Below are 27184 nucleotides of genomic sequence, written 5' to 3'. Positions count from 1 at the left end.
CACTTCCACATTTTCAGCATCTGGTAACAATGTTGCAGGATTCACATTCAAACATCTCGCAAGGCTCACATTTGTTGCACCTAATATGACCTTTTCATACTTAGTCAGCCGACTATGTGTCATATACTGAGTACGACTCCTTGTCAAGAGAATCGCCACGTCATGAGGTACAAACACTTTCAACGGATATCCCATCACAATACCTTCACTCTGCTCCACACTTCGACATGTTGCAGCCACTGCTTTCAGACACCCAGGTAAAGCTGCAGCCACTGGGTCAAGCATTGATGAAAAATATGCAATTGGTCTCCTCAACCTTCCATGTTTCTGGATCAACACAGAGAGTGCACATCCATTTCTCTCACTGCAATACAACTCAAACTCTTTCTCATAATCAGGCATGCCTAGTGCTGGTGCTTTACACAAACCCTCTTTCAATCGTTTGAATGCTGCCAATTCTTCCTTGTTCAATTCAAGGGGATCTTTTACATCACTTCTGGTCAAACGTACCAAAGGTTTTGCGATCAGGGAAAAATTACTTATCCACTGACGGCAATACCCCACCATTCCCAGAAACATTCTCACCTCTCTTTGGGTCATGGGGGCTCTCATTCCTTTTATAATTCTGATTCTGTCTATTGTTATTTTTCTCAGTCCTTTCTCGATTTTATGTCCCAAATACTGTACTTCCTTCTTACAATACTGCAATTTTGCTGATGACACTTTCAACCCTCCGTCTGCCAAATGATTCAGTAGTGCTATTGTGTCTACCTCGCAAGCTTCACGTGTTTTCGATGCCACCAAAAGATCGTCGATATATTGCACTAGTACTGAAGTTTCAGGCATTTGCAGACTTTCCAAAGATTTCTTCAACAATTGATTGAATATTGAGGGGCTTTCTGTATACCCCTGTGGGATTCGGCACCATGCCAAAATCTGCTCTCCAAAACGAAATGCAAACATTTGCTGACTGTCATGATGCAATGGGATGGAAAAGAAAGCATGGCATAGATCAATTACTGTATACCACTCCTCATCATGGGGAATCTGATACAAAATCACTGATGGATTTGGTACAATGGGACAACATGATACCACAATTTTGTTTACCTTTTTCAAATCTTGCACTATCCTGAATTTCCCATTAGGCTTTTTCAGTCCCATTATCGGTGAGTTACATGGACTACTCATTATTTCTCTTAGAATTCCTTGCTTGATCATTTTCTCAATTATTGGAGTTACTCCTTCAATTATATCAGGGGTCAATTTATATTGAGGGACATTTGGCTAGCTTATTCCTTCCTTCACAGTTATTTTTACTGGATCTATATTTCTCATTAGTCCTACATCTTCTCCGGTAAAATCCCACACTCCTGCTTTCACAGACTGCTTCAGTTCTTTAGGTAATTCATCAGGGTTGAATATTGCATAAGTCTCAGTAACCTCATTTTCTCTGTTAGCTATGGTCATTTTATACAGTACATCCTCATCTGGTGTTTCAAATGCTATTCCATCTGGAGTACAGAATATAGTGCAATTCATTTTGCACAACAGGTCCCTATCTAATAAATTCACTGGACTGGTGTCGCACACAACAAAGCGGTGCATCTCTGAAAATTTCCCTATACTAACTTTCACTGGTTCTGTCAGAAATGTCTTTATCTGTCTGTTGGACACACCAACTACTTGGATTGTTTCATCCGAAAGAGGAAGATTCTTAACATCAGCTGATCTAACAGTTGATCGAGTAGCACCAATGTCCACTAGGAAAGTAATATTTTCATCATTAACCTTCTCATCTACAAATGGTCCTGTCTGGTCTACTTCTAGAGTTGCTCCAAGTACGCACTCTTCTTCCTCCTTTCGGCACCGTCAATAGCTTTCTTCTGAGTCACTCTCATCGCGTTGCAGCGAATACTGTGAAACAGCGCGAGCGCGTGGCGGTTTATTTACCTGTTCTTCATTGTAGAATCCCGATTCATTACTATACTTCTGAGTGTTTCTGCTCTGCAGGAAAGGTGGTTTTGGCATCTGATTCTGTGAGGTAACCACCTGCTGCTGTTGCTGCAGTTGACCACTCACCTCATTCTGCACCTGCGGATTCAATGATGCATTTTCATTATTAGTACTTGGAGGAAATTTACACTCGGATTTCCAATGCCCTAACCTACAGCAATTATGGCATGGGAACTTCTTTTTAGCTTCTTCTATATTACCTTTCCCTTTTCCTGGGCCAAATCTTGGTCTAGTTCCTGGGTTATTTGCTTGTTCGACCAACTGAGCTTCCTGCCTTTCAGCTAACTTTTGCTTGTGCCCACATTGCCTTTTCTTTTAATTTTCGCTGTTTGGCCTCAATTTCGTCACTGAAATATTTAGCATGTCTCAATACTTCATCTATTTTCTTATTTTGCCAATCAACCGTATGCTGTTTTATCATGTCACCAATTTCTGGGCGTAAACCATATACAAATCTGTATACGAAATGACTCAAATCCTTATCACTCAGGTTCTCATCTCCACTGAACTGCTTAAAAGCTTGAATTAGCCTCTCATAGTTTGCATGTACTGATTATTTTCCTTCCATATGTGTTTGATCAATGTTTACCCAAACTGTCTCTTTAGGGGGCACTTTGTTTTTCAAAAATACCATAACCTGTTCATACTTCTTCATTACCTCAGGGTCCGGAGCTCCTGTCTTAGGATCCCTAGGGTACTCTTGAGTTGGCCAGTTGATCATCAACTTGCACTCTGTCCACAAATCTGCCGGTACTATTATATCAAATAGACTATTCAAATCTTTCCATAGTACTTTCGACAATTTAAAAAATCTGTCTACCTGCCGGTACCACTCGACGGGCTTTTCGCGTAGTCGAGGGAAATCATTCGTAAATGACAAAATGTCCTGTCTTGTCCATGGGACGTGTACATATCCTCCTCCTGGAATCTCCCTCATGGGGTATTCAGTTGCTGCCTTTTCTTTCTCTCTAACAGGGAATGCCGAAATTGTCTTTTCTGAGGCATCATTACGTTTTCTATACCATTTACTTCTCCATTTAGCCACGTCTCCCCATTTTCTCAATAAAATGATTATGTCCTTAATCTGACCTATCTGTCCTGTGGTGTTCAGATTTTCAATGTCTTTTTCTGTAAAATCAACTCGATAGGGTTTCTGTTAGGCTTTTACCTTATCAATATCTATACCCATTTCATTCGCAACTTCTCCTAGTCTTTCATGCAAATTTTTCGCTCTCCATGTCACGCGTTTGCATAGGAATAACAACTCCTCATTCTGATAAATTTTCAATTTTTCTACAGGAATAGTCCCTACCATTAATTCTTCCAATACCATCCGTAATTTAGCCACATCTATTGACTGGGATTCTTTATCTTGTTTCTGTAACCCTCTTAACCATTCACTTAGTTCTTCCACAGTAGGTCCTACCGGGTTTTCTATGCTACTCTGTTCTGGATTTCTCTGGGGTTCCAACAAAGTTTCTACTGTCGTTCTACTCTTTTCAGCATAATTCTGATTTATAAAGGGATTATTTGAAACATTTGGTTCAAACATATTTATTGTTGGTCCCCATGGATTCTCAATTTGACTCCGTTCTGGACGCTCAACCAAATTATGGTTCCGGTTTGGTACCGTCAAGCAATGTTCGCTATCCTTTTGCTTCTCAAAAATGGGCATTACTGGACCTATGGTCACTGGAACTGTTACAGCTTCTAGATTCTTAGTTGTTTTGGCCAATTCCGCTGAATTTTCACTATTTATTCTATTCTCCGACTTCTTTTCTACTTCTCTAATGGAGTTTCTCTTTTTTAAATCTGGTGACATAGTCGCAGTCTTGCTAATTCGTAATGTTTCTCTCATTGGGGCGTTTGGTGTCAACATTTCTGGTTCTGGTCGGTACGGTGGTGGATTTTTATAAAACACATCATCCAGTACATCATCATCTGATTCATTTGCTCCGTAACCTCTTGATTCCACATTATTCTTTTTTTACACACATTTTCTTCCTTCATTCTCTCCTACCGCTCTTACAGGAAACATACCCTCAGTCATACTTGCATTCCGCCATCTTTTCATTCGATCATCATGTGTTTCATGTCCATATGACCTGCCAAACAAATATCTGTAACTTCTACCATTTCTTTGCTTTTCTCGCTCATGCATTTCATCTTCCCACTCCGTCAATGCTTCAAACTGCGTCGGTCTAGGTCTTGGTTCTAAATACATCATCTTCTCCCTTAGATTCCTTAAAACGGCCAAATTAAAGGAACCATGTTCTGGAAATGCCAGGACTCCATCGTCCTTGGTATATTTTACCCAATTATCTAACCAAATACAGGTATGATATCCATATTTCGCAATCATTAAAGATGCGGGAGTTTTTGGTGGAGGAAGTAACTGTCCTTCCCTAGTTTTGACCTGTTTATCTTTCTTAAACCACTTCTTAACTTTACCAAACCAGGACTTCTTTTCCCTATCTGGTGGCTGGTAATACATTTTCTTGATTTCTGTGTATCGCTAGTCTTTTACAACTGTACCGCTATTCTGTCCACTCACAGCGCGACTTCACGCTAACGCACCAATTAAGAGCGTCTACGTCACTGTCACTCTCCTCTAATCCCAGCGCGACTTACACTAACGCACCAATGGGAAGCGTTTACGTCACCCTGTACTTCTCCAATCCTATCGCGGCTTTACACTAACGCACCAATCCGGGCGTTTTACACTTCTGACCGACTGTCCAATCCCAGCGCGGTCGTTTTGACGTCAGCAGCCACTGCGGCAGCTCTGCTCCTGTCTACCCCTCCTTTACAAGTCCGCTCCGTGAACTTTTATTGCAACTTTTACAATTCTATTAGTAACAACACTAAAACAACTCCATTGTCCGCTTCGCTAACGAAAGAATAGCAATAGACCTTTCTCACGAGAATTCTATCTTTCCCGAGAGCAGCGCTTACCTCTGCCCTACTACGGAATCGTTACTTCCGTTGATAAAGTAGCACATCCCTCTACCTTACCCTTCTAACAAGCATCAACTAATCGCTTCTCTAGAATTAAGACACCTAATTAGAGACCCAATGCTCCTGAGAAATAACACTAGAGTTTCGCCATTAATCGGAATGACTTTTTCATACACACACTGTCATACAGGGAAAAATGTAGACCATTTTCACAGACTTCTGTCTTTTCCGAGAGCAGCGCTTACCTCTGCCCTACTACAGAATTATGACATTCATTAACAAAGCAGCGCTTCTCTCTACTTTGTCCTTCTAACAAGCTCAGAGAACACCTGCTACCTTTTCAGTGATAAGCGTTATCGGTATGCCATATGGTTTCCTGGTACTTAAAGACCAAAATTTCACAGGTAACCTTCGCTATCATACACACTTCTCTCACACAGATAATATTTCTAGTGACAACACACGACGATGCTGCCGAATCGAACCCAGACAATACGCCGTGCAACTTCAATTGTCACACGTTTCCCCTGTGTACCTACAGGGCAACAACAATTCCGTCTTTTCCCAGAGCAGCGCTTACCTCTGCTCTGCTACGGAACTGTTACAAACTTCCGACTTCCTACATCCCAGAAGCCGTGCTAACAACATATAACTCAACGTAACTCAACATATAGTGTTAGTACATAAATCAATACCAATCAATAATCAATAAGCTATTTACAAGCAATGATCACTAAACCAAAACAGTAGCTAACCATCTCTCTGCTACCAGGAAAACTGATGCAGCGCGGAATGCAAAATCCCTCTCTTCGTCACAGATCATAGATCACACTCAATCACTACATTCGCTGGTGGGGCCCATAACACCAACATTCATCCTCTATTAACCTATTTCCAAGGAGGTGATTGTTCCATTTGCTGTAATGGAAAGAAGTACTCCCTTATCCCTAATGAACAATAGATTTCCCTACCTTTCTCTATTTATTAAGGCCTAAACGTCTCCTTTTAGTACTTCTCCCATGAATAGGCCATGAATCAGCTAGCTGCTGGTTGAAGTGATAACTAAATCTTTAATTTATTTACATGAATACACTTTTCATAATAACGACCCAACACAGTTCTTGTAATAAATCTTAAATCTTTATCTAAATAATTGAAAATCGAATATTTTGTTTAATCAAGCAGTAGACCATCATATTTACCTATTCTGGCTAAAAGTCGTCCTCTAAGTCAAAATCTTGGTCATCAGTTCATACTGTCAGAGCCTTAGGAAACAGCTGTCCTGCAGTGTCACCGTCCTCTCCATCAGCATAACGTCAGGAAATCAAAAGTCTTCTGAAGGGTCTCGCTCCTAATCTCTCTAATCTATGGTCATTTATAGTAAAATTACATTCCAAAAGTAACGAGTAATATTTTTGAATGTCTCTGATTGGTTGGTGAGATCTGTTCCACCAGTTTCCCATGCGGAAAATGTGTCTTTAGATATAGTTCATAATTTCGGAAAAGTAGCTATATTGTTTCTCTCAGGGCAGCTGGCTGGTAGCCCAGAACGTCCTTGGTAGGCACAGTCGAGTTAGGGTCACTGGAAGGCCACTGCTGCTGATGGTGACGCATGCGCACTTCACCCAGAGACATTCACAATGGAGTCAACTCGTCAAATAGGGATGTCAGCCATTTTGTGGCTACTTCAAATGGTCAACTTAAGCTAAGAGACACAAAAACGTAATTAATACATGGAAATGACTAATAAATGTTATTCCCTTACTAATACCCATGTGTGTGTGTATTTATCTAGCAGAAGCAACACTTAATGCGGATTATATTCACATTAATAAAGCACAAATCACGAATACATCATGAAAGCAACATATATTCATGCAAAATTCTAATTATTTATGATCAATATGCATATACAATTTAGTTTACGTATTAGTTAGGCCATGCAAATGCAATTTCCCACGTGTATTCTTATTGGTAAAGTTGATTAAATTCCACAGCAATCCAATTAATACAATTACGATTAGTTAACTATTCTTATTAATAAAAACATGCAAAATGGAGAGGGTATACAAAATTTAAAAAAAAAACCTGCTCCAGCAAAGGTAGTTACAGATATAACATTACAGATTAGGTTATGATGTGCATTTATTACAATGGTTTATAATGTCTTTCTAGGAAGTCACTGAGTTGTCAGCTACCAAAGGGAGTGTGCTATATAGAGGTTGTTGCAAGGTATATAAGATGACAAAGAAATAGTAAATTGTAATATCATTGGGATTTAAGAATTATTTTTTGTTGTAGATTTTCATGCCTCTGTAGCACAGGTTGAATCCCTTAGTTAAAAAAGGTGAGATTAATATATCTAGTATATCTAGTGCATCTGTTTCTTTCTCCTGTGCCATTTCCTTTTCACCCAATTTATTACTGACTGACAGAGATATATTTGCATTGTTGTCAGTGGGTTCAGGTAAGGAAATTAGCATTGCTCCTGTTTGATCTGGATAGCCAGGTAGTGTCACCTTCGCAAGCAGCAGCTGTAGAGTTGTGGAACCTGGTCAGGCACCACTACCACGTGGTGAAAACAGCAAAAATATCATATCCTGTTTTAACAACACTGCAAAAATAAAGCCTGATTGGATATCATCACTTAAGACTCTGTGCCTCTGTATTTTCCTCCTGTGAAAGTGTTGTATCAGCCCGAATTTGCTTCAGTCACACGTGGTAGATCTCAACGCCCTGGAAAGTTAAATATAATGGTCTCAAAGACAAGAAAGACTGGCAAATGTCTCGCACTCCACCCCTCTGAGTTAGGCTTGAGTAGAAGTGAATGTTAGGAGTCAGACAAACCTTTGATAGAATCTCTGTTCCACAGATATAATACAGCGCCTCTACCCATACCTTTGCAATCAGTACATACACACAATTGTTGGTATTTTACTATATGATAATTTGATGATTGTCTACAAATCAAGTGTATTAGAATAATTGTTGGAATATATGATTGAAAGTATTGTAAACAGCTCTGCAACAATTATATACAAATTAGGTCAAGTGTTAAATATTCCCCAATTAATTTGCATCACACATCACTATCCTACTAGTTTCACCCAACATCTAACAGCATGTGTGAGTAAGTCCTAAACTATATCCTAGTATGTGAAGTCATAGAATGCCTCCCCAATAACTTTATTGTGCCTTCAGGCCTGAAGTAGGAACTTTATGGTTCAGTACTCCCTCCAGCACCAGGTCCATCTGTCTAACATTGTCCCTGTACCAGTATCTCATATACCTTTTGTGGGCATGATGTACAATAGAGCAAGGAGGAGTCGGCTCATGTTCGGCTCCTGTGTCAGTATACAGGGCATTTGAACGGTGCTTCAAGACAGTGCACAAAAGGTCATCTCCCTCATAGCTATCTTTCAACTGCCTCATTTACAAACAGTTTGTGCACAAGAGAATGGAAATGTTCCTTCTTAATCTTGTTAGCATGAGGTAAAACAAAACACTGCTATCTAAGAACATGTTTATTTGCCGAAAAAATAAAACATACGTTTGCTTGCCATTCACTTTTATCACACACACGTTGGGGTCGATTATGATACTGCCCGTAAAGGCTCCGACCTGCAGTCAGAGCCTTTAGGGCTGCATCCTAATGGGCCGCTCGGTTACCTTTCTGACCGTCTCATTATGATGGAGGTGGTCGGAAAGGAAACTGGCCGGCTATTCCGGCTGGCTTCAGATTGGCTCGGAGAGCCCTTCCACCAGTCAGAAGCCGGCAAGCAATTTCAAGGGCGGGTCTTTCCGCCCTTGAGATAACGAACACGGTTTCCGACATGGTTTCCTTGCTGGCGTGTCCGACATGGATACCATGTCGGAAAGCGTATTTGGGGGCCCCAAGCAGGGCCCCCATTGGAGCACAGCCTCAGGTTGGAGACCGAGGGGGCCAAGGACTTTGGGGTACCGATGGTATCCACCTTGTGGCAGGCACCTTGATGTGCCTGCCACGGGATGCAGAGATGAACTGCACCTCCCTTTTCTCAATGGGAGCTTGTGTTTCGGCAAGTTTACGGTCTTAACATGAGTTTCCATTGAGAAGAGTTGAATGAAACCGAACAGTGTTAGGTCGCGCTATAGTAGGCCGGTCGTGACCGCTGACCGGGTGTTGGTCGATCCCATAACTGAGTCAGTGTCAGGGGGAAGGAATTCCACCCGACATCGAAATAACCCCCATTGTATCTGAATACAAAGGTAGTGTTAGTCCATGATGTAATGCAACCAAGCCCTGACTAAGGAGTCTCCCTATTGTAAAATATAAGGAAAATATTTTTAAAGTATTTAACTCAACAATATTTATGAAAAATATTTTCTTGATCAATATTAGTGTCAACTCATTCTAAATATTTGTTTTAAATGTAGAACAAAATTAAAAAATGCTATAGCACCAATTATTCAATTATTTTTAATTAAATATTTAATTAGTGACCTATATTAAATTATATTACAATTATTTTTCAGAAGTTTAAATTAAAAAATATATTCCCATTTAAAGAAAGGAACAATATTTTTTTTATGCATCAACAATTCTTAAACATGATGTATAGAATTAATAAGAATTATTTTAGCTATATTTAATCAAAATTATTGTTATGTTTATTCAAAATGTGATATTAAAATATTTTATATGTAATATGTTTTATATATTTTTAGCTTTGCATTACATAAATTTATATTTTAAACTACTTTCAATATTATCGGTTCCTTTCACATTATTTCCACTGGGGGTTTTACTTTAATTCCCTAGCTCCATTATAGTCTGTGGAAGGATGTTAAATTACAAGTGGTTGGCCATGGGTGGTACTGGGCTTGCTACTGTTTTCTAAGTAGCAGTAACTTAGAATTGGATTTTGTGAATATGCAAAAGGTAGTAAACTTTCACAAAAGTGTAAATTAATCAAAAGTGTAAGTTACCTTTGGCCATCAGGCCCTGACTCTCCATCTATAGACACCAAGCATTTCCTCTAGCTAGATCTAAAGAGGGATTGTCGATTATATCCATTTCCGTTGCATTTGTCAGAGAGTTTAGAGTTTTATTTGTCAGAGAACCCCTTCAAATAGCATTTGTCAGAGTCACAGTAAAGCTTCTCTCTATTGAATTTGTCAGATAGTGCAAAGTATAAAACTCCTTTGTATGCTGTGTGCCATGGATGTAATAATGTAAAGCCCATTCCTTTTGTGTTTGTCACTGATTACACATTACACATTATAAACCACGTCCTAATTATTTTGTAGCAGTTTGCAATGTGCAGCCCATTCCTAATCCATTTGTCAGAGGGTTCACGATGTAAAACTACTTCCTCCTGTATTTCTCAAAGTGTTCACAATGTAAAGCTTCCTACTAGCATGTTGCAAAGATGTATGCAACGTAAAACTATTTACTATTTTCTCTCAGTGTTAACAATGTAAAGCTCTGTGTGACTGCACAGTTAGTAGGGCCATGTAGTCATCTTGACCACAACAGCGTGCAAGTTTAAGACAGAAATGGATAGTGACCATGTCAGTTTAGTGATCACCACCTGCAACCAAACATTATTAGGTTATTTGATTAATTTTAAACTTGGTAACATTAATAACTTTATAAATCCTTTGTCTAGTGCCGACATATGAACACGTGTAATCACCTCAAATTAACTCCCATTTATTTGTGTCAGGTCAGATCCAGAAAGCTCTTCTGTAGATTGTTATGAGTTTTGTGTTTGTAAATGGAGCACTGAATGTTTTGTGATACAGGCCTTCTTATCCACATTTTGCTTTACCAATCTTCTACCCACATGACTCTTTCCTTTATTTGAAAATATCCATGGCCCATTCTAGAAAAGAAAGGTAGAAGAAATGTCACAATTGACTATCCTTTAGGCAACATTTGTTCTACTCGGGTCAAATTGGGGACCGTCTCAGGATGCTGATGAAGTGACTAGCAAGTCTTCTGATCTTCACTGGGCATACTTAATTGGAATATCAGTGGGCTCTGCTCCCTTTTTCGCCAAGCCAGTGTACAGGTGGTAGACCTGACAGCCTCAGGGTGGTCCTCCAACTTTTTACCTACCTCCTCCACTTTTCTGTCTTCTTTTTTACCGGATTTACGTCTCTGTGCACTTTACCACTGCTAACCAGTGATAAAGTGAGTGTGCTCTCTCCACTAAACACGGTCATATTGGCTCATTCCCAATTAGCATATCTAATTTATGTATACGTCTCTAATAAAGGGCCCAGGGCCTGCAAATTTAAGACTACTAGTGGGCCCCAGCACTTATTGTGCCACCCACTTAAGCAGCCCTGTAACCAATGTTTTAGACTTGCCATTGCAGAGCCTGCGTGTGCAGTTTACACTGCCATGTCAACCTGGCAAAATCAACCTTATGTCATTCCTAAACCTTCTATTTCTATACATATACATCATCCCTCAGGTAGGCCCTGGACAACCCAGGGGGAAGGGTGCAGTGTTTCAATAAGGAAAGACATGCACTTTTGAGTTTTACATTCCCTGGTAGTGAACAACTCTCTAATTCATTGTTCACTACAGAAAGGCTTTCTCTCCCATATGATAACATTGGGATTCCCTTATTAAATTTTATAAGTGTCATTCCCAATTGTGAAGAGATAGACTTTTCAAGTTTGGTGTCTCTGGAATTACAAGGTAAAATCCGAACCAGAGTATAAATAGCAATTCTGAAAATGCCCCTTTTTGGAAAGTTGGCATTTTCTTACTTTAGCCGTGTGGTGCCTGCTGCCTGCCTCTGATCACACGTCTGGAGTGGGTTACATTTGGGCTTTGTGTATTCTCCCTAGGCAGACACACACAATGGGAGCTTAGGTGTGACTTGATGGGCCATCCTGGTAGGATGTGATGGAGGAGCTGGACCAGGCCTCACCTACACCTGAATAGGCTGTGTCCTGTCCCCACACAAAGGGTTGTATACCCCCCAGTACTGAGCCTGGAGCCAGGTCAAGAAGGGCAGGACCTCTGTGCACTTAAAAGGTCTGTCTTTGAAGTCTCTCCCACTTCAAAGGCCAAACTGGGTATAAGTACTAGACCTCTGACACCATCATTTCAGTGCACTTCTGGACTGTGGTGCTGCTGAAAGTCATGCTACTCTGCTGGACTGCCACTTTGAAGGAGCTGCTGCCATGCTGTGCTGACTTACTGCCCTCTTGCCTGGAGAGGAAGAACTGGACCTGGAACCCATCTTGAAACCAGGACCCCAGAGGGCCCAAAGGGCTAGTCTGCTGGCCTCCTGATGTGAGCCTCAGGGACATAACAGGCTCCCCACAGCTCCTGGACCAATCTTCAACAAGCTCCTGACCCCCAAGAGGCCCCGTTCAGGTTGTTGGCTCTAGAGAGTGCTTTTTAAGCTGTTAAAGTCAAGCTTTTGGGCTCTCCGCAAACAGGCTCCTTCACTCTGGAACTGCACCACTCACAGATAGAATCAGCGCAAGCCGTTAAAAGTTTTCTCTTTGCACAGCAAACATCGTCCACCAACATGGATCATCAACATAAGGCTCAAGCCCACCCGTTCACGATGCCAGGCCTGCTTTTCGCGCCACACCGACCACCACCAGTGACGCTCTCCTTGCTTACGGTGAATTTCCCCCCTGCGAACGGGACCCGTGGCACAAAAGAAAAGGTCAAACTTAAGGAGGACTAAACTGGGACTGTGTTCAATCCATGCTCCATCGTGGTCAGCCTGAACTTTTGGATTGGACCAGGTCCAACACAACCAGATATCTCCGGTTGGAGCTTTATGCTTCCAAGCACTATTATACTGTTTATTCTTTCAAAATTAATAACATCAGTTGTAAGAATTGAATGTTTGTCGTTTTGGTTTTGGTTTATTCATAAAATGAAGCTCTGTTTTTGTAACTTGGTGTTGAGTCTTTTGAGTGGTGTTTTCACTGTTTATTTGTTTGAAGTGATGCACAAATACTTTACACATTGCCTCTAAATTAAGCCAGATAGCTCTGTGCCAAGCTGAGCAAAGGTTAATTTAGGGTTTGCCTTACACTTACCCTGACTAGGATTGTGGTTACTGTTTGACTAAGGTTTACACCCCAGTCAACCAAAAACCCAATTTCTGGCAACAGGTTTAGAGTTTTTCCACTCTAAAACGATGGGTACAGGATCTGCTATGTGGAGTTTATTTCAGAATGCTGGAAAAATGCTTTCTCTTAGTGCTAGACCTATACAGAATCTTCAGGTTTCAAATATCCTCCAATTCTGCTTTATCTTCCTTTTGCTGGCAGCTTTCTTTTTGTGGATCAGGTCTATGTAAACTAACATCCTCTTGAAGTTTCCGATACACTGTGCTCATCCCTATTTGTTGTTTGGCAGGAGGTAGGTTATCAACACCCTTGTGTGTCAATAACCCAAGTGTGACAGAACACAAAGTATATAGAGGGGCTCCAACGTCTCCACTTCTAGTAATCAGTAGTGGTTCCTGTGAAAATCTCAGATATTAGGATATAATAGAAGATTTTCCAGGTGGTACAGGTCGTTGCCTGAATTGTATCAGTGACAATCAAAATGACAGCCAGTACTCCCAAGTGAACAGTTTCTATGGCAGTAGACATATTGGGTACACCTTCACATGCATCTTCATTAGCTTCCTCTTCACATAGGGAGTATTATCTGCAGTAACTTACAATGTACATTTTGACGCCTCATCAACACTTCCATACTCCTTTGTGGGTTGTTCATCAGGTGCTCCAGTGTTCCATGACCTTCCATGTTTTCTTCAAAACCACCGGTAGTAGATGGCCCAAACATCAAAGGTAACACTATCTTTGTGTTCCATAATCTTCCATGTTTCCTGCAAAACCACCAGCACTAGATACCCCAAACACTAAGGGTGGTAGAGTCTATGGTGTGTACGGTCTAAGCATCCACACAGGGTTTGATGGTTCTCAACCAATATTTCAAATTACTCTGGAATTCTGCCATTGCCTCAGAGTTAGCAATTAGTCAGAGATCCAATTCACAATTAATACATTTTTCTAAAGCAAAAATACCTAGGATTCATATTGTAACACAAAATGTACTGGCCTGTCACATTCCCCCAATGCCTTTTTTTGACAGCCAGCAATGTTCTCCACGCACCAGAAAGAATCCTTTCTACAGTGGAGGGTCATCACTCAAACCTTCCAGGCTTTCATCCCTTCTTCTCTCTCACAGTCATTCCACACAATGTCTGAATTCTTCCAGCACTATGACTTAGGTCACACACACCCAGCATAAAAAGGGACCACATTTATTGTCAAGGACTGGTTAATGCAAGGGATTTCATTACAAGACCGGAGGCTAACATTATGCATAACCTTTTAATTGCCACTCCAGACAGCAGCCCCTTTAAAGAACTTCACTAAAGCAATCCAAAATAGAACCACAAAGTCCATAAATGTCCACAGCGTAGAACACTCATCCTCTTTTAAATGCTGCTCCTGTAACAGATAAGTGGCTTCTTGAGTATCTGTTAAGAATGTGTATGAAATGTTATTTTGTTTAAAAGGATAGGTTTGAGTGTAAGCTTCAAATTTTTAGAAGCAGTATGATTGATTAGTTTGAGTTTATTGTTGATTTTCATGATGTGATTGAAAGAATATATTTATTTAGAATTCATTCGTTTCATAGTTTCATAGCGTGTACTTTGTCAGGTAATGAGCCGTTTGAAAGGACTATTCTGAACGAGTGTATATCTCAAGGGGATTTAAAGCTTAAGGTTTATTGTGTTTAAGGTTCATGCTGGTGTGTTGGCTCGAGACGAGAGGCGCGCAGAGGTTGTTCATAGTGCGAGCGCGTACCTTGTGTGTTTGTGGTCTCACGTGCATCAGCTCGAGATAGGAGGCCGTTTGTTATGGTCGCGTCGAAGGAAAGATTCTGAGGCTGTGACGTTTAGGTCACTCCATTGGAGTTAAGTTGCAATTGGCCGCCATAGTATCACGAGAGTACGGCGGCCATGTTGGATTGGGAGAAGTATTGTTAAAAGGGTCAATTTCATGGTTTTGTGATCGCGAGTAGGCTAAATAATTTTTTTTTTTTTAAGTGTTCGTTTTCGAAGGATCAGCTGTTCTGACAGACGTTTTTGAAGAGACATTGAGGTGTGTGTATTTTAAGTTGAGGGGAGTTTTATTCAAACTTGATCGTTATTTTAGGAATAATGGCAGCTGAGGAAGGGAGTGTTAATCTTCAGGCTGTCGAGGGTAGAGTGAGGAGACTCTAAGGTGTTTGATTCAGAGTGAGGTGAAATCTTCTATTAGAGAAGTTGTTGAGATTGTTATAGATTCAAAAAGGAAGGAAGCTAAATCTGAAGAAGATTATTGGTCTTTTTTAGATGATGATGATGAGAATAGGAGGCCAGTTAAGAGAGCGAGGAAAGCAAAACATTTGTATAAGAAGGTGAAAGAAGGATTTAATTCTAAAAAAAGGAGTGGTGTCCTAGGCGGCACAATTAAGAAAGGTGTCCCTTGCGGCACACAGGATTACCCAGATGATGAGTACAATATGGAGATAGATGAGAGAAGTGCGGAAAGGAGTGAGAAAGCATACGATGAGTATGTTTTTGATATGGATCACGATGATGATCTGAATGATGATTTAAGAGATGAACAACCTTCAACTTCTAGAAATGTGATAAAGGATCCTCTGGGTGAGGAGATGCTAAGTCCATATGCTATTAGACATCCTAGAAGTACAGATTGGTGGCCAAAATGTATTAAGCATTGGATTAGGAAACCATTGGAAAGAGAAGTTAGGGGTGTTCTAAGAGCAGAATGCTCTAGGCCGCAGATCGATAGTACGGTCTGCTACACGCCTAATTTGGATCCAGATTTGATTTCATATTTATTCAAATTGGGAAAGGATCCACATAAAGGTCTTGAACGATCTTTAAAACAGGGCCAGGACCGATTATTAGATATTTTGTGTCCGCTGGCCAAAATTATGGATATGGCGGAAGAGGCTCACATTAATGGTGAGCAAGTTGACGTTAAATTGTTAAGTGGCTGGAGTCAAAGAGCCATGGTTTTCTTAGGAAACGCGAATTCTGGCCTGTTAGCTGAGAGAAGGAAGTCAGTCTTGCTAATGATCAGTCCTAAATTGGGTGATATAGCTAACAAAGAGGCTTGTGAAGATCCGGAAGGATTATTATTTGGAGAAGGTTTTGTAAAGAGCTTATGGAAGCACGTAGCGACCTTCACTGCTCTTGGTAGAGCTCACAGCAATATGAGGAAAGTATTTGGAGGTGTTTTTGGCAGGGCCGTTAGACGGGGACCGTATGCTGGCCGAGGATTACAGAGGTCCCAGTATAATTTTTTGCAAAGAGGAACAGGAAGGGGATTTCAAGGTTCCACAAGCTTTTTCCCTCTGAGAGGGAGATTCCCAAGATCAAGAGGAGGAAGAGGAAGAAGTCAAGCGCGACCAAACGCTCATGGTGAGTATGCACATTATTTCTGGTTCTTCCCAAGAAAAAGTAGGAGGTCGTTTACGGTTGTTTCAGGAGAATTGGAAAAAGATCACAAAAGATCCTTGGGTTTTAAAAGTTGTTCAAGGTTTCGAAATAGAGTTTATGGATCTTCCAGTACAGAATGCAGAGCCAAGAGCCTTAGTTTTAACAAAAAATCAGGAGGAGATAGCAGATTTGGAAGTAAAAGATATGTTGAAGAAAGGAGAGATATGTTTGGTGGAGGAGCATCAAAGTGGTTTTGTAAGCATGTTATTTATGGTAGAAAAAAAGGAAAAGGGATGGAGACCGGTAATAAATTTGAGAAGTCTAAATCAGTCTTTGGTTTACAGACATTTCAAGATGGCAGGGATTCACCTTCTAAGGGATATGTCGAAATCAAATGATTGGTTGGTGAAGTTAGACTTAAAGGATGCTTAGTTCACGGTCCCTATGGGAGAAAACAGTCAAAAGTATCTACACTTCAGGTGGAGAGGCAAGTTATATCAATTCCTATGTCTTCCTTTCGGGCTGTCTTCAGCACCTTGATGCTTCACGTAGCTGATGCGTGTAGTAGTGGCTTTTTTCAGAGAAAGAGGTTTTCGAATGATTGTTTATTTGGACGATATTTTATTGATGTCACAGGATGCGGAGAAATTGAAGAGTCAACTAGGTTTTGTGTTGGATGTGTTGGAAAGCTTGGGTTTTCTGATAAATCAGACAAAGCCTGTTTTTACTCCAGGACAGAATTTGGATTTTCTGGGTTTCTCAATAGATACAGTAAGAGAAGTTTTGAGATTCCCGGAGAAGAAGGTGAAGATGATAAAAAAAGGAAGTTTTGAGAGTTCTACGATGAATGTCGATAACTTTGAGAGATTTAGCAAGGATTATGGGTCTGTTATCATCTTCAATCCAGGCGGTATTTCCGGCTCCTTAACATTATCGGGCATTGCAAAGAGTGAAATCAGAAGCTTTGATAGCAGGTTTATGGTATGGGGACCAGGTGGAGTTGAGTATGGAGGCAAAGGAGGAGTTGGAGTGGTGGCTACACAATTTAGAAGTATGGAACGGAAGAGCGATTTTTGGTTGTCTTTCGGATGTGATTCTGGAGTCAGCTGCAAGTCTTCTAGGTTGGGGGGCTCATTTGGATTCTCAGGAGACAGGTGGTGCATGATCAAAGGAGGAAAAGGTTTTTCATATAAATTATCGGAATTAACAGCAGGTCTTTATGCTTTGAAAAGTTTCAAACAGATGCTAATAGGGAAAACAGTGCTTTTGAAGATGGACAACATTTCAGCAGTTTCTTACATAAACCGTTTGGGAGGCTGCAGATCAAAGAGTATTTCAGATGTGGCAAAGGAGTTGTGGATGTTTTGCTTGGAGAACAGGATAGTGTTGAGAGCAGAATATCTTCCAGGAGTAAGGAATCGCGTAGCAGATTGGAATTCCAGACATATGAAGGATTACAGCGATTGGAGGCTGGGTTTGGATTATTTCACGAAGATTCAGGAAGTTTTGGGTCCACTGGAAGTGGATCTGTTTGCAACGAGGTTGACATGTCAGTTGAAGAAGTTTTTCAGTTGGCTTCCGAATCCCGAAGCGCTGGCAATAGATGCATTTCAACAGAATTGGTCGGAGTTGAAAGGCTATGCTTTTCCCCCATTTATATTGATTCAGAGAGTTTTATTGAAGGTGAGGAGAGAAGGTTGTCAGTTGGTTTTAGTGACTCCTTACTGGGTTTCTCAGATGAAGTTCCCATTAGCGATGGAGTTAGCTTGCGAGGTACCCTTGTTAATGAGGGCAGAGGAGAGTTTGCTGGTAAACGAATTAGGAGAGGTTCATCCTTTAGTTCAGAGTGGTGCCTTGGACCTTCTTGTTTGGAAGATATCAGGAGATCCAGTTCAGTCAAAGGACTTTTGCAGGAAGCTGGAGGAATCTTGGGCTCCGGGAACTAGGAAAAGGTATAGAGGAGTCTGGAAGTTCTGGATTTGTTGGTGCCTGGAACGGAGTTTGGATCCCGTGGAGGCTCCTGTAGTGGAAGTAGTTAATTTTCTGGTAGAACAGTTTAATAGAGGATTGAGCTACAGGACTGTAAATTGTTATAGATCAGCAGGTTCAGCAGGTCATGCGTTGGTAGGGGGTAGATTTGTAGGATGTAATATTGTGGTGTGTAGAGTGTTTAAAAGTATGCGGTTGAAGAGACCTCCAAAGGCCAGCTATGATGTTTTGTGGGACGTAAATTTGATTCTAAAGTTGTTTGTGGATTGGCCTATGAATAGATTTGTAAGTATTAAGAATATTACTATTAAGTTAGCGACTCTTTTGTGTTTGGTTTCGTGTAGAAGAGTGTCTGATGTTAAAGCTTTAGAGGTTACAAATAGGCATTTTTGTCCGGAAGGGGTGTTCTTTGAGATTTTCAAAAGGACTAAGACTATGTCTACTTCAGTTTTTTATCCTAAATTTGATGAGTGTAAGAAGTTATGTGTGGTGGAGTGTCTGAAGGAGTGTGAATGTAGATTTGAAGAGAATAGGAGTGATGGTGTTCATCAGCTTCTTATTTCTTTTGTGAAACCATTTGGGGGGGTAAGTACGGCAACAGTTTCAAGATGGGTTAAGTGTGTGATGGAGCAAGCAGGCGTAAATATGGAAAAGTTCAAAGCGCATTCTATCAGAGGGGCTATGGCGAGCAAAAGTTGTTTGTTTGGAGGTAATTTGGAGAGTATTTTAAAAGCGGCAGATTGGTCAAATGTGGGCACGTTTGCGAGACATTACTTCAGACCAGTGGAGGCTTTAAACATGCATAATGTTAGCCTCCGGTCTTGTAATGAAATGACGATTCTCAGATTAACATGACAGTAGAATCAGGATTTCATTAAAGACACAGAGGCTAACATTATCCCTCCCTCCGCTCCCTTGTTTGGAGAGATGAATTTTATTTTTAAAATAATGGAAATAATTTGAATCATAATACATTTTTTATTTAAATATTGTTTGAAAAGGAAGGGAAAAGTTATCTGTGTTAAGGTTATTTTTAGGATATTTGTTTAAAATATAAGTTTTGAGTTTGAATTTATTTAGCAATTGTGGTATTTTTGATTTCAGATGTTCAATCGTAAGGATCTGAGACTGACGTGGATTAAGGAATGCAGCAGGAGACGAAGTTGTGTTTGCAGATTCACATTTAAAAGAGGATGAGTGTTCTACGCTGTGGACATTTATGGACTTTGTGGTTCTATTTTGGATTGATTTGGTGAAGTTCTTTAAAGGGGCTGCTGTCTGGAGTGGCAATTAAAAGGTTATGCATAATGTTAGCCTCCGTGTCTTTAATGAAATCCTGATTCTCCTGTCATGTTTATATGAGAATCGTCATTCTTAAGTGCCCTTCTTTATTGCCAGAAGAAAGGGCTCCACCTTCCAGCAGACAAACACTGTGCCACTCTGCACTTAGTTTGAAAGGTGTCAAGTAACTTCTAAAGATTGCCCTAGATTGGAGGAAAAAGCTGCATAGGCACAAGACCTCCTTAGCAATATTAGTAGTTATTGATTGTAGATAACAAAAGAGACGGACACATTCATTTTCGTTGGGAATAAGGAGATTAAGTAATTTGCCCAGGATCACAGAATGTTGAGCATCCCGGCCGAGACTCGGACCCAGTTCCCCAGCTCCGAGGTCGACCACCCTAGCCGTTAGGCCACATTCACTGCCCACACTATACATGGTCTAGGCACAAAATGACATCACAGGAATGAAGATAAGTACCCTCTTTGATTAGGAACTTCAGACAAAAATCACTGGTAAGGCGACCATGTTAGTTACGAAAAGATTTAAAGCTAGCCACAACTACATCTTCAGGAGAATGGTGTCTTCCAGGCATGAGAAGAAGAACAACTATTTTACATCCTTTCTTTCCTTCATACTGCTGCAATTCACCCGCCACCTTCTCAGGCTGATGGGACTTGGGCCACGTGGAGCAGCCACGTGGAGCAACCAACAGAGCGTCCATGGAACTGCCAAAACTGACTAACCAGCCCTGAACAAGAACCATGACAGCATGCCCAGACAAATATGCACACCATCAGTAAGCAGCCAAATATGATCCTCCTGTACAACATGTCTCTCGTGATCCAATGCCAAAGTGGAGAACGAGAAATTAGAAAAGACTCCCTAGTTTATGGTCATGCAGGCATGCAAATTATGTTGCCATCTTGGTGATACATGTGTCAACCAATAGAACGCATCCTCACTTCCAGGATAGCTCACACATCCCAACTGTATGTGCGGCCATTTTGGGAACCAATTTCAATTGACTCTCATTCTAAATTTCAGATTCAGTTCCTTTCCAGCCAACTTGTCCTGAGTCTCATGCAAGTAATTTTCCAGCTAATCTTCCAGCCATTTTGGTAAACCATACTCACATACGTCAGAACTCTGACTAACTCACTAGACACTATTTTGGGTCTCATCTTATTTCATTATGGTAAATTACTTCTGAAAACACCACAGCTTTACTCCACAGTTTCATCATAACAGTAATCTGCAGTCATATCCAGAAATGCACAGTTTGGGCTGATAAGCTTTTACACATTAAATCAAGCATACATCACCCCAGAACGAATAAACCGATATTTCCATAGGGAAGACGCAGAATGCCCTAGATGCAAGGAAGTTGGAGCAAATTACATACACATGATATGGAGCTGATATGGATGGAAACATCCCGAATCACTGATAGAGTAGTACCATGCATACCAGCACACTGCTTGCTCAACATTTTTCCACACACAGCCAAGACCAAAGTCACTGCCAAGTTTCAGGACTTGGCTTTTATCCTAGCCAAGCGAGAGATCATCAGTAGGTGGAAAGCACCAAATGGGCCTAGCATTACTGGGTGGAAACAGGAATTAGAGAAATGGGCGGACTGTGAGAGCAGATTTCTAATGAGGAATGCAAGACGGAACCTAGGCAGAGTAGAGAGGGCCCAGGCGTGGGAGGCATTTGTGGAAGAGATGAAACGCAATGACCAGGAATCTGGTAACACTACTCCAATGGTGAACTCTAGAGACGGAAGCCCCCAGAGACAGGGCCCAGAGACTGACCCAGGGCTGGAACCCGGGGAGACTAATCCATAAGCTTATCACGACGAGAAGAGTAAAAAAAGCTAAGGGGAGGAAAACATGAAGATTGCACAGTTAGCCAACGAACAGCAAGGGAAAGCGCCAGCTGGCGAAAGCGAAGCCTGTTAATAGCCTGCAGTGTGGGAGAGGATGGGGGGAGTTGGGGGGGTTTCAAACGTGAATAGTCCAATCAGAAGATGTATGCATTACAACTGAGCACATAGGATCGATGAATGTATTAGAGAAGATAGATATGCGAATCGAAGCCCTGCAATGTACCACGATGTAAGCCTATGAACATGCATTGTACTGAAGGAAATAAAATATGTTTGCAAAAAATAATAACAATATACACATCAAATCTATGTGTTATTTCCTCAAAATTATACTCATCCTAAAGGAGGGAAACACGTTTTCTGTCATATACCATTTTTGACATTTTCATACATATTCATCTCTGTTCGGTAAACAGAAAAAAACTTGTACAATTATGTTATGTTTTCACACACCTAATTATTTCGGGCTATCTCACCAGTACATTCCGTTCATTGTCTTTGGTGTATCTTTGCTCTCTCACTCTCTGTCTTCTGGTAGTCGCCAATATTTTGTACTAAGATATAACTGTGAAGTTTTACTAGTATCACTGATTAGGCTACTCGAAATAGAGCACTGCAATCTGTTCAGGCAGCCTTTTACTCTTCCTTCATCTTCATCACAAGTCCAAATCCACCTGGAATTCAACTTGACAGGACAACTTTCCAAGCTGTGCGCATTCTACATTTTTGGAAAAATTTGCAAGATGGACCCTAAGGGCTCACTGAGATCTTTGATATGGGTATGGTCTTGCAAACAAATAAAACAAACCGACCTTCAATCAAAAAATATGGAATTTATATTGTGCCGCTACTCACCCATAAGGATCTCAAGGCGCTGAGGGGAGGGGGGAGACTGCTGATCCATTTGGGCGTGGAGGTTCAGTCGAAGAGCCAAGTCTTGAGATCCTTCCTGAATTGGATCAGCGAGGGTGATTGCCTGAGGTGTTCCAGGTCTTGGCGATGAGGTAGGTGAAGGATCTTTCTCCGGTTCTGGTCTGGTGGATCCGGGGGACAGTGGCCAGGGCAAGTTGGGCGAAGCAAAGCTGACTGGCGGGTGCATAGAAAGAGAGGCGGTTGTTTAGATAAGCTAGTCCTGCATCTGGGAGAGTGTTGTAGGAATGTGTGAGGATCTTGAAGGTGATTCTCTTATTGCCTGGGAGCCAGTGGAGTTGACGGAGGTGTTGAGTGATGTGTCTGCTGATGTTTTACAGGAACATTCACTTATGCAAGAAATTATGGGTTTGTATACCAGTACACCAGACAGTTGAAACTGGTGAGGCATAAACATTGGGCATGATTTTTATATGGCAAGCGATGTGAACAAGTTCAATAGACAAACCTGGGGTACAATTTAAAGAAAATTAATGTAGCGATAAAGCAAGCAGTCGGAACGAATAGTCTTGAAATATTAAACACATTAAAAACTGCCCATATCTTCTTGCATTAATTTGTTCAACAGTTACTGTAATGTGTAAATTGTTCTGCATGACAACTTTAGCCCTTTAAAATGTATGCTTGCCCAGTGTCTTGCACTGCATGCAGCAGTAACTTTGGAAATATATGCTCTAACCAGACTTCGAGAACCACCCATGCTAGCTGTAACCAGTCATATATAAATATGTGCAGACAGGTCTTTAAGTGAGATGAAAAAGTGGTTGTTCTCTATAAAGGAACATGCCAAATACATTTCTGTGATTCCCATAGTGTGCATCAGACCGGTATTTTGGTTTCTCTCTCAGATGTAATTGTATCCAGATAAATGGCACAGCAACTGACATATGCCTTAAGCCTGTCAGTATGATTGGCTTTGTCACTAGGTGTTAGCTGTTTAAGATAAACGAGTAACAATAATGATTTCTAATAAATAATTAACATGGGAAATGTTTACATTCTGAAATAGTGAGTGTTAATTGTCTGTGGAAAGAGTTTTGGCCTTAAATTATGTGTGCTTTATGTTAGATATGTATCCTCTTTTTCTCTGCATATCTTGTCCATCTGCACATCTTCAACCCCATCTCTTTCCACTTCAGCGTCCTTTCACTCTTCCCCGAATGTCCTTCCTCGCATCTGTTACTTCGCAGTCCCAAAATGCACTGCACTCCCTCAAATTTGAGCACTTTAATTTCTCTTACTTTTGCCTTGCAAATATTTTGACATCGGTCTACCCCCTTCACACACATATCCACAGTATTTCAGTTGCAAATGGAATACACAAACATTGTTCTGTGTGCTTTGCAGAGAGGCCAACCCACTGACAGGCACTTTGATTGGCTTTAGCCTAGCGCCTGAGCGCTCAATCAAAGCCCCTCGCAAACACCTGGCATGGCTCAAGCTTCAAAGTATGCACAGAAAAAAATACAGATAAACAACTCATGGGGAATGCAAGATTAAGTAAAGCATGTAAAATAAGAGAGGACCTATATCGCTGAAAGTCATTCCATCGAAGTTTTTAACTGTTGGAAGGTGGGTTATTGGTAGGAGCAAATGTCGGTCTGCCACTGGCAATAAGGCCACTAACACATAATAGGACCCAGCATAGGTCTTAGAAAATTATTCCTATGCTCAACCCTTGGAAACGTGGCTGCGAGCAGACAGGCTTAACTTCAAAGACAGGTATGTAAAGCATTCAAAAACACCATTTCAGTAAATAATTAAGACACAACACAAAAGAAAAGTCCAACACCAATTTATAAAAATGTGTAATATTTTTATCTTTTAAATGACACCAAAACGAAAAAAATCCACTGTAGGGAACCAGAGTTATGATTTTTTAAAGATTAGTCACTTTCTAGTGCTTAGAAACCAACAGTGCCCTTTTTAGTCATTTCGTTTTCTCTGGCAGGGACACACCTTTAGAAACAGTTCTGAAGAATGTCGCACCACTGTGCAGTGCCGCCTTCTCCAGCAGGTGGGTCCAGTTAGAACTCCTTCATGAAGTTCTGCTTGCGGGTCCCAAAGTATCCAACACACAGTCCAAGGTTCTGGAATCTCCAAGAGGGTCCTTGAAAGTGTGAAACTTCAATTCCGCAATCCACTTGAACAAAACCCTTTCAAATCCACTGGTACTCCAGGCTGGGGATTCTTTGTGGGGATGTCCAGGTGATCTCTGTTAACCTGTAGCTTGCAGGGAGTCTACTTCTTAGTCCTTGTGTAGCTAGGTAATCCACAGGGCTGCAGTTTTCAGATGGCGCAGGTTTCAGAGGTCAGGCCTTAGAAGTCTTTGCACAGCAGAACTTCGCAGCAGGGCACGTCTTGCTTCAAGTAAGTTTCAAGCAGCAGATCTGGAGGGCTCTGCCCCCTCAGATACTTATTCAAAATTCTCTGGGTCAAGCCACAGGTCACTTCTGACCAATGAAAGCAGGGTAACTCCTCATAGTTATGACCACATCCGGTAGAGTACATCATTCTTTCAAATCCATAATGGCTGATTTTCCAGCAAGGAGGTAAGAGCTGGCTAAACACACCCCCTGGAATGGCTTATTTCCATGGACTCTCCCCCTACCATCTGCACATACCTTCCTTAAGCCTAGCCCTGACTCTGGGTCAAGAGTGTCAAAGTGAAACTGAAACCCAGGCCTCCCCTCTGCCTTTGAAGAGCATAGTTTACGACTCCACCTCCTGGCCTAGCATACCTATAGACCAGCACACTGCCCTCCCAGCAGAGTGGTTCTTTATCACCTCTTCAAAGCAGCCTGGCTAATCCACTTAACTCTGACCAATCAGGGCAGACCACTGGAAGGCTGAATTTGGACTACAAACAAAAAAGTCTTATAACTTCTTGTATGTACACGTTAGGAGAAATTCAACAATATAATATTGTTGGATTTACTACTACCATTCTGGGAAGTCTTTGAATGGTCCGGCTAGGCCTCTCCTATCAATATTTATTAATCATTAACTTCCTACCATGTTAACCTATGGGCCATGGGGTTTGCAATGGGGAAAATGACTTGGGCCAGTCTTCTAGCACCAGGCCTTCTAAAAACATATTTTATAAGTATTTCCCTAATTTCTACAGGACCCCTACCCCCTGTGCAACTAGGGGAGACTTTAGGGTAGAAATATTGCAGATTCTCCTTTTGCTGTGTTTCTAGTATCAAAGTCGAATTTGACCAGCAATTTACTGTTTCAAAGCAGTCCTGGCACCCAGTGCTGCTTTTAAACTGACCTCAGGCTTCAGCACTGCACACATGCTAGTGCAGAAAGAGCTGCTGGCCTCTAAACTGCCATACCCCAGGGTACTGGGGACTTCTAGGTAGTTTCAATCCCCTGCCCTATTATATACTAGGGGCATATGGGGTAGGTCATGCCAATTACAGGGGTACCCCACCATACCATAGTGTACCCTAGTGTATGTTGGGTGTTTTAACTGTATTCTAATGTGTTCCTTTCAGCTTGGCACTGGCCCTGGGCCTGGTTAGGCAGAGCCCAGGGTCAGTCAGAGTCAGTTACCACCAGTTCCAGTCATCAAAAAGTTGGGGTGTGCCCAGGGCACAGGATGACTTTGCAACATTAACATTCATTGTTTGCAAGTCATTCCACGTTTTTATCATCAGTGTTAACTTAAGGGCTTGTACACAGGGCCAGTTTTAATGCCATACATCAGAGAACTGGCCACTGTAAGCACATGTTACACAGTAAGCACATATCTCTCGCTTTGGACCTGACTCATATATTTGGATCCATTTTGCAAGGGAACAAGAGGGACCCCTGCTCCTTATTTGGATCCATTTCACAAGGGAGCAAATGCCTCAGCTCCACTTCTAAAGGAGCGAGCAATGTGCAGCGAGGGCCTGGGGTGTCACAGTGGGGAGGTTAGAGTGATGAGGGGTCTCGGCATAATATACAGAACACAGCATTAGCTTGCAATCACTTCCCATTACCAAGAACAAGGCGCCAGATCAGAAGTGCTTGCATCCACTCTCATGTATGATGAAAGGGTGGGATCTATGTCAGGGCCGGACTGGCCGTAGTGATCACCGGGTGTTTCCCCGGTGAGCCGCCAGGGTGGGGGGCGGTTTTGGGGCACTGGGGGTTGTTTTTGTTACCGGGGGTCGGCAATATCGACCCCCTGTAAAACTTAATTTGCCGAAACCGTCCCTTGCTCAGCTGCAACCTCCCTCCTGTGGGGGTGGGGGGCAGCCGAGCAGTTTGCCAGGGCCGGTTTTGGTTCCCAATCCGGCCCTGATCTACGTCTTTGAATGACGGAAGGCAGAAATCACGCAGGGATGAAGTCTCTTACGCCCTAAACCGTGACGCTTATTGCATCACTGGCCTACAGTGTGCATACAACCAGAGACCCCAATGGCAATGAAGGCCTTTAAAACAGAAAGCCCTGCGTCGTCCGTCATGTTAAGAAAGTTGATTTACTGCCTGTCTTCCGTCTCCTGCTTCAGAGTGAGGCGGGGCAGGCAGCCTGAAACAGACAACCCAGGCTTAAATACATAAATTTATTTAGAGATATGATCATATCTCTAAATAAATCGATCTGTTTTATATTTTTTAATGTAA

The sequence above is a fragment of the Triturus cristatus genome, chromosome 5_1 (assembly GCF_964204655.1).
Source record: "Triturus cristatus chromosome 5_1, aTriCri1.1, whole genome shotgun sequence".
Classification (NCBI taxonomy): domain Eukaryota; kingdom Metazoa; phylum Chordata; class Amphibia; order Caudata; family Salamandridae; genus Triturus; species Triturus cristatus.
Note: the sequence above shows the minus strand (reverse complement) of the source record.